The sequence below is a fragment of the Rhodnius prolixus genome, unplaced genomic scaffold, assembly GCF_049639745.1.
Source record: "Rhodnius prolixus isolate KJV_2025 unplaced genomic scaffold, Rpr scaffold_2, whole genome shotgun sequence".
Taxonomy (NCBI): Eukaryota; Metazoa; Arthropoda; class Insecta; order Hemiptera; family Reduviidae; genus Rhodnius; species Rhodnius prolixus.
This window is the reverse complement of record NW_027411592.1, coordinates 55,365,551-55,379,270: the sequence shown is the minus strand read 5'-3', so window position 1 is coordinate 55,379,270 and position 13,720 is coordinate 55,365,551. Positions and strand designations below refer to the sequence as shown.

The window sequence follows — 13,720 nt, the reverse complement described above, 5'->3', positions numbered from 1 at the left end:
AGCTTGACCACCGGAGTTAACTTGATTCAAGAAGAAAAACGCAAATGGGTAGGAAATTATTCCCAAAAAAAAAATTATAACCCTTCAAACAAAATGATAATTACTCATAAAGAAAGAAATATTTATTTACTATGAATTAATATCAAGCTTTTAAAATAGCTTATTATTTTACAAAAAGAAAAAGCTGTGTGCCAAATCTTTAACTTAGCGGCTGGACGCTCTTTCTCTTATCTTCATTGGCGAAAGTTAAATCGTGTACATGTCGTGACGACGATCAAAGTAATACTGAGCTAAAAAATAGTATTACCTAACTGGTTTACTTACTGCTGTATCCCTCCCACTCTATCACCTATTTCACAAACATTCGTCGATTGGAAGTAGGTTTTAGTTAAATATTTGTTTCATTTGAAAACAAAAAACATTATAACGCTTTCTCAAGATGTTTTTAAGTTTTAAAAATTTGTTTTTGTCCATTACTCTTGTAAAATACGAAGAATTTCAAATAAAATATAATGTACAAACACAAATGATCTAGAATGCAGGTGGAGTCAGTCGTCGTTGTCATGGTGATGGAACCGTTTAACGACTCCGGTTCCAGCTCCAGCATTTTCTATTGGCTAGATTCAGTGAACGAAAAAATGGAACGAGTCCGGTTTCAAAAGGATTTAAATAACTCCGGATTTGACTCCACCAATTCCAGTGGATTTAACCAATGAAATTGCTGGTATTGGGCCGGAGTCGTTAAACGGTTCCATCACCATGACAACGACGACTGACTCCACCTGCACTCTAGATCATTCTGTGTTTGTATATTATATTTTATTCGAAATTCTTCGTATATTATAAGAGTAATGGACAAAAACAAATTTTTAAAAATTAAAAACATCTTGAGAAAGCGTTATAATATTTTTTGTTTTCAAATGAAACGAATATTAAACTACAACCCATTTCCAATCGACGAATGTTTGTGAAGTAGGTGATAGAGTGGGAGGCATACAGCAGTAAGTAATCCAGTTAGGTAATACTATTTTTTAGCTCAGTATTACTTTGATCGTCGTCATGACATGTACACGATTTAACTTTCGCCAATGAAGATAAGAGAAAGAGCGTCCAGCCGCTAAGTTAAAGATTTGGCATACAGTATTTTCTATATGTAAAATAAAATATTAAATAATAAGTAAAGTAACTACAGCATTGCTTTTTAATTAATGAGATGGGTGTGCCTGGTGTTTCTTTGCAAGGTTCGCTATATTGGGTACGAAATTATTTTTCCTTCGACTCCCTGTCTTAGATCGACCCCTACTTTTGTTTAGAAATTAACAAAATAATAAAATGAATATTATTTTAGAATTGATATTCTAAAAAAACCTTCGAACTTATTTTATTCTTCAAGCATCAGTATTTAAGCTCGCCAGGTTTTGTATTTTGGTGTGGATTCCTCTTACAAGTTGGAATGTGTCAGTGAACTTCTACATAGTAGCCTTAAGTCAGTTTTATTTTAGTGTAAACGACTACAGTATTAATTATTTTCATTTTAATTTGCCTCAATTTTTTGGGGCGGGGCGGAATCACTTTTTTTTAAAATAGGGATTTGAATCAACTCGTTCCACCATCGGACTCGTTCCACGTGGAACGAGTCCGCTCTAATAGCCCATCACTAGTATACATTGATATGTACAAAAGCATTGTAAATTGCAATTGTTAAACCGAATCTGTCAATATCAGAATTGAAACGAAAGAAAAGTTTCGATACTTCTAATGGTAATCTTTACAATAGCCAACGGAGGTGTGGTCTGTTTATTCCTCAGTTACTTCAATTGTGTTCACTTTTATTCCTGCAAACATTTTACGGTTTGCAGCAAGAAATATTATAAAAGATTTGTATCCAATTGTACAAATTTGCAACCATTACAAACAAGGAAACTTAGTGAAAACTGCGAACAAAGAAAAAAGGGAGAAAAATGATATTGCTACAAACTGAAAGTTAATTTATTCAGTAAGTACACGTTTAAATAGATTAATTACTCAATACGATGGCAAAAAAATGTTAAATTATGCATCCAATTTAAAGTGGTATTTTGGCTAAATGGTAAGATGTGAATGCTAAAACAAAACAATAAATTTAAAATGATATTTTTGTAATTAAGTAAACAAGTAGTAATTACTCCTAAAATTAAGTCGCTTAACATACACTTGAAAATTTATTTTCTATTGTATTTATTTTTTCGTTTTGATCAGAAGAAAAAGATTTAATTCATTCTGCACAATTGAAGAAAATGTCTTATAGAAATTAAAGTAAGTTTTAAATTTATTACTTTATTCTGGGTTGATGTGCGTTATGTTAAAACTTCGGCAAGACTATAGTGTAAGGGTTGATCGCCAGAAAGTGCACGAAAAAGCGTACGTTTAATTAAAAATACCCAACTTTGACCAGTTTTATTCTATAAAAGATAAAATTCGCAAACTTTCTGTAAAATACAGGGCATATCCTCTTTTGCAAGTGTAAACTTGTACATCTACATAGGTTGTAAGAAAAAAAAGTTGCAAAAACGGTACTTTCAAAAAATCGTCTTCTTGTTAACTTTTTTATAAACAACGTAGCACCAAAACGCGTAAACCGATATTCATGAATTAGGTGTCACTCGATTCGGTTCTTTTGGTATGTTCTTTTAAATAGGGCTGTAATGTAACAATTTTTAAACATTTAATTACTAATAGTTTGATACCTCCTATTATAGTCAATCCAAGTTAAATGGTGTGCTACACTTTACTGAACAATTATTTTGTATATGAAAATGGCCAGCATGAGTCTGTGATATTTAATAAATTCTAAACAAAATTAATGAAAATTTATAGCAGTAAAATTGTTTATATGTTATTATTGTTATAAAAATTTAATAAAACTCATAAGCTTTTTAATAGCTTGTGAAGTTATGAGCTGAAGTATGAATGAAATGTTGGATGATAGTTGATTTGTGACCCTTTTGTTGTTTAATCAACCCAATAACTTAACTTTTAAAATTGGAAGTTTCTGTTAAGGAAATTACTATAAGATAAATTACTTAAACCTGTTAAATCGGTAAACGAACCTCACTTAATTTGAATCTCCTTCATTGCATATCAACTTTTGTGATCAGTTTTTGTTTAAAGTTGGTATTTTTGTTACCTTGTTAATGAATATTTAATATTAATTGAAATGTGTTCTGTTAAATTGGACTGTTAAGAGAACAAGCCGCATCTTTATTAATATCAAAAGTTCAATAAAAAGTATCAAAATATTAGTAAACACTAATATTAATTTGTTAGCTCCAAGTGTTACTAATGTATATTTTGTATTCTTTATCCAGTGTCTTTGTTCTTAGGGCCCTGTCACCATGCTCTAGCTCGCAGTAACAATCATGTGGCCTTTCTGTACGTCACACAAAAGTTGAGGTGATTCGGATCTATTTCTACAATCTGGTCAACAAACAAATAAGGAAATCTATGCACCCACCATGCTAACTAGTGGAGCTGTTTATCAGGTAGCCTAATCAATCATTTAATACATCTAATTAAAACACTTGATTTTTATTTGTAGTATCTTGAATAGAAAGTTTATTTATTCGAGATTAACTTGACTCATTTAATTATGATGATTTCCAGATTGAAAACAGCCAATACTGGGAGAACTACCTGCAATACTGTCCATCAAATGAAGAAAAAATGAAAAATATGTTAAGAAAACATCCAGTGTACAATATCTTCAGGACCTTGACTCTTATCTGACACAAAGAAACTGCTGGTTAAAGAATTTCTAAACATTTTTTAAGAAATGTTTTGTCTTAATTGCGTAAATTTGCTATCTAACGTACGTTTTAACGATGCACCATTAAATTCCTACTTAAATTTCAACTCTGATCTGTTTGGTTGATGGATACCAAAGTTGTCTGGTTTATTTTATGATTTCTTAGAAAACGACTACAGCAATTTACGTTAAACTTTGTACAATTACTGAATATATCATATTCTATTATTTTTATTGAAACTATTATCTGAGATATGATTTCAAAGGGGTTTTTTGAGTGGAAGTCCAACTCAGCACCTTCACCCTAAGTTAAGCTACTTAAGATAGGGGCGTACGGTCCTATTTTCATTAACTTATGTTACGGTTCAACCACTGATTAAATATTAAAGATAGTTTATTAATCAACCCAAATTTCAATTTTAAAGACAATCTATCGAGTCAATTTTCGAGAATCGCCAAAATGAAGTTGTATGTAATAGCTTTCTATTTTCTACTTTAAAACTTAAATTACATTTAAAAACTCAATTCCAAAAATTAGTTAGACTAAAACAAGTCTAAATAAAGTAAAAAATCAAAAGTACCGCATCGTCACCATCCGCATGTGACGTCATAAAGTAGTCCCTAATAAATTAATGAATAAATTAATTAAAAAATATTTGAAATTTAGAAAACTTTTTTTTAGCCATAATTTCATGAAATTCAATATAAGTTGATTGAAAAAAATTTTAATATAGCAGCTCATATGTACATGTAATTAACAGCCATTTTGCCAGTTTTACACGTGATCTCAGCCAGATAATACAATAGTAGCAAAGTAAATTCATTTTCTTAATTAAAACTGGAAATATTCCATCAAATTTCTATTATTAATAATATAATAATGCAAAAGCAATAAGGTTATATAAAACTTTATTACTTTGCAAAATTTTATTTTATTAAAATCGAAAAAAAAGAGCTGGCTGCTTTACCAAACAACACTCTTATACTGACACCATATCAGATATCAACAATCACACAATGTAACATGTCTCATAACTACATTCTAGAATAAAATCACTACACTTAAACATTCGATGGCATTAGAATAATCAAAAAGTGTTGTTTAATGAATCTTGAATAATACCACTTTTTATTACTAAATTGAGGTGCAGTTGGTTTGAAACAGATACATTTTTGTTGGTATCAAGAGGAAGAATTCGTAGATACAATAATGTATTTGATGAAGTAATATAGTGCCCAAGCAAGACATTATTCCGATAATTTATAAAGCAACAACTGGATCAAAGAAAATGACAATCTAGATCTAATTGCAAATGTTTAAATTGCTTTAAGTTCACTTTAAATTTTAAAAGATCGCTTTAATAAAAATAAAATATTAACAAAAAATGGAAAACTAGAAAATTATTAATGTAGTTTTACTTAATGATATCGCTTTTTAAATTGCGCATAATCTATTTTAGCAAATTTATTGTTCAAATCGAAATAAGTGGAGTTTGTGTTATTTATTCAATTTTTAGTTTGAAATTAGAATCGAGCTACAGGCTTTGTTATTAATGAAAATTGCTATCACAAAGCTGCGATCAAATAATACATTTGAAAAGTTTTTCTCTTTATTTTGTTATGGAGAGGGTATGGTTTAATTATTTACAGAATTCAATTTCAAAAGTTTGGGTTCAACAGTAGGTAAGCTGACTTGAATTCTACGGGTGGATTTAGGCTTTTTGTAATTTTTATTAGGCTTACAACTTAGTTATGGCTCTTTCGAGGCGTCATCCTCAAAGAGACTGATGCATCTGAGGTGTCATAACTAAGTTGTTGTACTAAACTTATGTTATTTTAATGATGTTAATCTAAGATATCTGAGCGAATTATGAATATATTAAACTATCAATAAAAAAAATATATTTGGAGTGTCTTCCGAAAGCGATTTTGTGGACATTGGAATTCACTTTGAAGCCTCCACTTTTCCTTCCGGAGCCACTCAAGAAGAAGTCAACAGATAGTAGACACTACTCATCTAGACCTAACGATTCAGCGATTTCCTGTTCTCAAAAGACCGAAACCAAAAACGAGATGTAAACCACCAGTTAGTTCTTACTTCTGGATTCCGTCACTAGGCTTTTCAGTCATCCATCACCCCTTCATCAAGCCACTCTTTGCTGAGGTTTTCCTGGTTTAGTGCAGGCTTCCAACTCAACCTTTACATCTATTTTCCATGAAAGAACATCGATCTTTTCTTTTACCACCATTTGCGACTATACTTCGCTCCCACTAAGCACACTCATAAATTCTTTTGCTATCCATCTTCACTGTCAAGCATTTTTGCATAGGACCTTAGGGCTCTTTTTTTATTCTAAAAGAATCTTGCCAAAAAAACAACCGCACTTCAAAGGATAGCTCTAGAACTAGCCTCTACTCATAAGCAGCTTCCGTAACATGATCTAAACCATTCTGAAGTATTCTTCTTCCATCAGGTCAGTGCTAATTTTGACATCGACAATCCTCGAAACCAATTTCCTCTGTCGCTTAAAAAACATATGAATCTTTGAAACTATTTTCTACTACTCTGGAGGGGCTCCCATTGCTGGCCAGGGATAATTCAAGTTTGATGTTTTTGCATAAATCTCCATTAGTGGTAAAATTACGATTTTTCTTCAACAATATGGGATCATTTAACGTGTTCTAAGTTTGTGAACCTCACCTTCTAAACAATACTTTTAATGTGTTCTGTGATTTGTTTCGAAATTAATGCTTTACTTTAGAATCTGTAATTCAGTTTTTTTTTTAAATCAAAATTAACTATGGCAACACTCGAATGCACTGAACATTAGTCAGCTAGAACTGCAGATAAGGTACTAGAAAGTTACCTTTGTGCAGAATGTAGAACGAACTTTCACAAAAAACATAATGGTTATTAGGAGTCAAAATGGTTAAGCTTATATAAAACTAAATCCCCAAACCTTTGCACTCATAGTCTTATTATTTACACAATATGTAAAAAAACAAAATAGTTCAACTTGTTAGTTGGGACCGTTGTTAACATCTGGATCAGATAGATTGTTTTGTATGGCTTGTTCTAAGTGAATGTGTTTAAATTTCTAAGTTCTTAGTAGGCTTTACAATACATGAAATGTAGGATGTGATCTTTTTCAGCATTAAGTCAAACTTATAATTGCTTTCAGAGTAAAAGATCAATCATTTATTTTAAATATAAAACTCTACAGCATTTTTTTTTCTATTTGTCATCTTAAATTGGAGGAAGAAGTCTTTAATTTCATTATTCAATCTAATAAAGGTTCATTGACTTATGAGAAATAATAGAATGGTACTTTAGCCGTTCTTAGCTGGGAGTATTGAGCAGGAACCAAGGTATATAAAAGTTTGCTCAATTTCAAACCCAGTTCTATGATATCGAGCCAGCTAGAGGTCCAACTTTTTTTTAAACAGCTCAATTGAGGAAGTTTGATTCCATCTCTCATCATTCGACTTTAGAGCTTTCTATCCTTCTTTCTACACGTTACAAATAGCTTACGAGTAAATTAAGATCTATTTCTATAATATCGTTAAAAATTTGTAATATGTATTATGTGTTGCTAACGTATTGCCTAAAAAGGTTGCAAATACTTTTTTTTAAACTACAACGCAACAACCGTCGTAACACATTTCATAGTTTATGCTACGAAATTCCAATTGCATTTTTTAAAGCTGCTAACAAAACAACAGGCCTGAAATGAGGTAACTGCAGAAGTTGGACTGCAGCCAACCTGAGTCACCTCGTTACAGGGACTTTAAGTTTGTTAGAAGTAAAAAAAAATGCTATTGGAATTTCGTAGCGTAGACTATGAAATGTGGTGAAGTGAAAAGTTAGATTATTAGCTAAAAGATAGAAATAGAAGTTGTTTGTTGTTAGGTATTTAGAAAAAATATATGTGTTACCTTTGATTACTTTTTTTTTTTTGGAATACGGGGTGTTCATTTTTCAAGGTGATTTAAATGTTTTAATTATTCGCGGTTACTGTAGCTCAATCATGGGCTGATGCCCACACAAATCTAGTTTCTTTGCAAATATTGATTTTGCCTTAAAATCTTCTTTTATCTATCCGGGAATTTAAGTGAATCAATTGAACTTCCCCTAAATAGATATTTATTTATTCGTTTGCTTTTGTTACTATGGTAGAGGATGGGAACTAAATAAGTTTTACAAGCTTTATTGAGAAATATGGTGAGAGATGGATCATCTTGCTCCAATGCTGTGTAAAAATGAGAAATAGAATCTATGCAGACTCTATTTAGGAAATGAAGTAAATTGAGAAATCTTGTGTTTAACTTAGGTTTCACTCAAAGGTGGGTTAAGAATGAAGCGTTAACAGTAATGATAAGTTTACAAAAACGAAGTCTTTTTTTTAACTTATCGTGATCTTATTACCGTTTTATAACTTCTGATAAGTCTGTGAGAACCTTGTCTGAGATTGATTATAAAATAATGAAAAAAAAGAAGTCTCTCTCTAAAACTGGGTCTTCAGGGAAAACGGCGGTTCCCTAACGTTCGAATAGTTACTGTCGGTTTCGATATCGTCGTGACGCTTCAAATAATTTCGAATACGATTACCGTCGGTTTTCAAACCCAAGCGCGTCGATCGTACATTTCAAAAATAGTACGGCAGCCGGCAACAAAATCGTTTATGCCTTACTACGATGTTCCGTTCCGTATTCCGCGTAAGTTCGTGTTTTTATAGACCCGGTAAAAGAAGGCATATAGGAGAAAATGCTGTAAAAATTTTATTTAAAAGAATTGGCAGATGCTTTAGTCTGATTGTGATAATCGATTTTGGTTTTTAAATGTAAAAAAAAAGATCACTCCTAACATTTTCATGTTAGATTGGCCCTTTTACTCAGTCTGCAGAAATTTCTACATATTCCAACTGAAAGCCTCTTCGCGCATACACTCGCAAGACTAGCTGCTCCAGAAATTAGCAATACGTAATTGTTGTTATTTCTTGAAGTGTACATAATGTGTTCAGGTTTGGACATTACGAGTAAGTTTATATAATCTTTTTACTCTTATGGTTTCTGTATTGCTTGATTTTATTGTGAAAGTCCGTATTTTATCCTCCATAAAGAAAGCTTTTTTAATGCCCAAATTCAAGGCTGCAGATTTATGTCCCTGTTAGCTAAATATTGCTCTCTAACCGCGCGTTTTGTAGTGATAATCGGTTCACATTTCAATGATTTGTCACTTCCTGTAAGTCTTCTAATGGAGAGTGCCATGATTAGGGGTTAGTGGGTATTAGAGAGATATTTGGGTGTTCATAGACAAAACTCATTGTAATTGTCGAAGCGATATTTAGTTTGGAATTTTTTTCAATGCATATTGATTTCCAGCTCAGTGTGTTAGTGTGAAATATTGAAGCAGACATTACATTAAATTAATTTAAATTTGAGGTTTGAACATTAGAACATATTTATTAGCTCCGGATTATTGAATAAAAATACTCAAGAGATATTTATTGCTGCTAATGGGAGAAATATGCATACTTCATTAATGGATAGCTAAATTTTGATGAAGTTTAAGACAGAATAATGATGAACTGGAATTCACGGATAGGCATAGCGGAAAGGGAAAGGAACTGGATTTGACCTCAATTAGGGGGATTGATGACCTGGATTAGAGGGATTGATGACCTAGATTAGATGGATAGATGAACGGCCTTATAAGAGTTAATGAGGGTGTGATGACCTGGTTTATAGGATTTGATGATGAATTTATGAGGGGTTGATGTTTTGGTTTACTGAGTTTTTTGAGGAATTGTTGACCTGGATTAGAGGGATTGATGATGGATTGATGGCCTGGATCAGAGAAATTGATGTTGGATAGATGAACTGAATTGGAAGACGATGGTTAGATGAACTGGATTGGTGTATAGCGTTTGATGAGGAATTGATGATGGATAAATGACCTGGATTTGAGGGATAGATGACTTGGGTTAGAGGGATAGATGAACTGGATTAATAATGGATAGATGAACTGGATTAGAGGGATTGATGATGGATAGATGGCTTGGATTAGAGGGATTGATGATGGATAGATGTCTTGGATCAGAGGGATTGATGTTGGATAGATGAACTGTATTGGAAGGAAAGACTATGGTTAGATGAACTGGATTGATGAGAGTTAGATGACCTGGTGTATAACGTTTGATGAGGAATTGATGATGGATAAATGACCTGGATTTGAGGGATAGATGACTTGGGTTAGAGGGATAGATGGATAGATGAACTGGTTTAGAGGGATTGATGACCTGGATTCATAATGGATAGATGAACTGGATTATAATGGATAGATGACTTGGATTAGAAGGATAGTTGAACTGGATTAATAATGGATAGATGACTTGGATTAGAGGGATAGATGAACTGGATTAGATGACTTTTTTTTATATATATATTCTCGTAAATTAGTATAAAATTAACAGTTCGCTCTTATATCTTGTTTAATGTTATATGAGTACCATATTATACTCATACTCGTACCATATGTAGTATATAGAATGCATTACAATCAGGCTAAATTTATTCCTTTAAGAATTGAAGTCAATTTTTTTGATATTGAGCCCAACTCAAGACGAAGCTGAAGTCTAAATAGCTCAACCATACTTTCTACACTAGAATACTGAGCAACTTCTTTTTATTGTTCAATTTTACTTCATTTTGTGATAGCCTTGGTGATTTATTATCAAATCGCTTTTAATAGCTCTTCTTTTTTCAAACTAACGCTGAATAGGTGAAAATTAAACCTATTTATGTTCGACCTGATCCCTAAATTGCTACTAAATTTATTGAATAATTTGAATGGCCTTATGAAACCGAATTTAAATTATTAATTTCTAATTTTCCTATTTTAGTAAAAAAAAGTTTTACTTTTATTATGTTATTAATTTAACTTGTTACGAATTATTGTTTCGATTTTTTTTTTTCAATTCCATAATTCAAAGCGCGATATTCGGTCGTAAAACGCGAGTGACATCTAGCAGCTCAAACTGAGCTGGAATAGGAGAATAGTGTTAGATGGTTACACACTTGGAATGGCAGGGTAGTTAATTGAAATTAGGTTGATAGAGGGCATGGTTAGAAGGTAAATGTTTTATATGGATTTGACCTTTTACTGGCCGGAAGTCCTGACCTGGAAGTTTACCAGAACTGTTGCTAAGAACACTTCAGAGGGATCCAGGCTCTTTCAATCACTGTACTGTTTTTAAACCAACTGTTGCCAATCGTGTTGATAAAAAAAACAATTATCCCAAGGTTTTTTGCTGGACAACATGTTAGCTAGATTTTAAAACAATGTCAAAATTAAAGTTTACAATTAGCTTTTTAGTTAGGGTTTTCAGGTGCCAAACAACCAGCTTATTGCTGTTACTCTTGACACCATTTCAGTCTTCCACGATCACACAATGTAACAACATTTCACATAACTACATTCTAGGATGAATTCTCTTTACAATTAGAAATAAAGTTAAATTCTTTGATGGCATTTTGATTTGTTGGGTCGAAGCAGATATATTTTTGTTGGTATCAAAAGGAGAAAGTCAACAGATAAGGAGCTATCCTCCCCAAGCAAGAAATTATACCCAAAATTTGGGAAGCAAAAACAGGACCAAAATAAATGACAATTTAGATATAATAATTAGATATATAAGTGTTGAAAAGGTTATAGTGATTGATTAACTATCCGACTCATATCTTAACTCTATACGTATACAGGAATTAGTTTAGATTTGCGGATATTGGAATTCATTTTGAAGCCCATTTTGTTCCTTCCGAAGCCACTCAAGAGGAAGTCAACAGGTAGGCAGACACTAAATAGTAAACATCAACAGCTTCCGTAACATGATCTAAACCATTCTGAAGTCTTCTTCTTCCATCAGGTCAGTGCTAATTTTGACATCGATAATCCTCGATACCAATTTCCTCTGTCGCTTAAAAAACATATGAATCTTCGAAACTATTTTCTACTTCTCTGGAGAGGCTCTCATTGCTGGCCAGGGATAATTCAAGTTTGATATTTTTGCATAAATCTCCATTAGTGGTAAAATTACGATTTTTCTTCAACAATATGGGATCATTTAACGTGTTCTAAGTTTGTGAACCTCACCTTCTAAACAATACTTTTAATGTGTTCTGTGATTTGTTTCGAAATTAATGCTTTACTTTAGAATCTGTAATTCAGTGGTTTTTTTTTAAAATCAAAATTAACTATGGCAACACTCGATTGCACTGAACATTAGTCAGCTTGAACTGCAGATAAGGTGCTCTACTCACAATGACCGCCAATCTTAGTGCAGTTTGTTATAAGTGGTAAATTGTGAAAATGTAAATGATTATTCCAATACTCACGCACATACGGGAGGGGACAATTTTTAGATTACAAGGAATGCTATGTGGATACAAGAATTTGAGCATTATCAAATTTACCTTTGTGCAGAATATAAAACGGAGTTTCACAAAAAACATAATGGTTACAAAGGAATCGAAATGGTTAAGCTTATATAAAACTAAATCCCCAAACCTTTGCACTCATAGTCTTATTATGTGCACAATATGTAAAAAAACTAAATCGATCAACTTGTTAGTTGGGACCGTTGTTAATATCTGGATCAGATAGCTTATTTTTTGCGGCTTGTTCTAAGTGAATGTGTTTAAATTTCTAAGTTCTTAGTAGGCTTTACAATACATGAAATGTAGGATGTGATCTTTTTCAGCATTAACTCAAACTTATAATTGCTTTCAGAGTAAAAGATCAATCATTTCTTTTAAATATAAAACTCTACAGCATTTTTTTTTCTATTAGTCATCTTAAATTGGAGGAAGAAGTCTTTAATTTCATTATTCCATCTAATAAAGGTTCATTGACTTATGAGAAATAATAGAATAGTACTTTAGCCGTTCTTACCTGGCAGTTTTGAGCAGGAACCAAGGTATGTAAAAGATTTACTCAATTTCAAACCCAGTTCTATGATATCGAGCCAGCTAGAGGTCCGACTTTATTTTAAACAGCTCATTTGAGCAAATTTGATTCCATCTCTCATCATTCGACTTAAGAGCTTTGTATCCATCGCTTTCTGCACGTAACAAATAGCTTACAAGTAAATTGATATCTATTTCTATAATATCGAAGTAAAATATTACTAGTAATTTAATCCGATATCTACCGATAAACATAAGAAAATAATTTTAGGACGTTAATAAGTTTAGTTCCTTGTAGAAGTTAAATACAATATTCCAGAATTGTTAGATAAAAAAAAAAAAGATAACGGCGTGACTATTACTCCTTGCAGCACTCCAGTGGTAACGGATAACTAGATAGTTTTTGTAGATCACTGGCGGCAGAAAGGTGCTCAGATAATTTCAGAAATGTTATCTAATTTACACTCTCCATCAAATAAACATTGTCAGGCTGAGGATTCCGAATCTCTTCCATTAATTCGAAAACATGATTCCATTTTCCTTTAGGTTTTTAATTGAATTGAATAAGCAAACTTATGGCGACCAGATAAATATATTATTTTTAATATGTATTATATGTTGCTAGCGTATTGCCTAAAAAGGTTGCAAATACATTTTTCTTAAACTACACCGCAACAACAATCTACCTCATTTCATAGTCTACGCTACGAAATTCCAATAGCATTTTTCAAAGCTGCTAACAAAACAACAGACCTGTAATGGGGTAACTGCAGAAGTTGGACTGCAGCCAACCTGAGTCACCTCGTTACAGGGACTTCAAGTTTGTTAGAAGTAAAAAAAAATTGAAGTTGGATTATTAGCTAAAAGACAGAAATAGAAGTTGTTTGTTGTTAGGAATTTAGAAAAAATATATGTATTACCTTTGATTCGATTCAAGGCCTAAAGAAATTCTATTTGGAATCGTATTTGTTG

General features: G+C 32.2%; 1 long non-coding RNA gene across 1 annotated transcript; it reads left to right on the top strand.

Moving 5' to 3' along the window:
• The first annotated feature begins 1,770 nt into the window (after positions 1-1,770).
• Positions 1,771-4,027, top strand: LOC141450032 (uncharacterized). The gene is made up of 3 exons (XR_012455898.1): positions 1,771-1,996; positions 3,363-3,521; positions 3,643-4,027. It is a non-coding gene; the product is annotated as an uncharacterized lncRNA (long non-coding RNA).
• Positions 4,028-13,720: the final 9,693 nt, after the last annotated feature.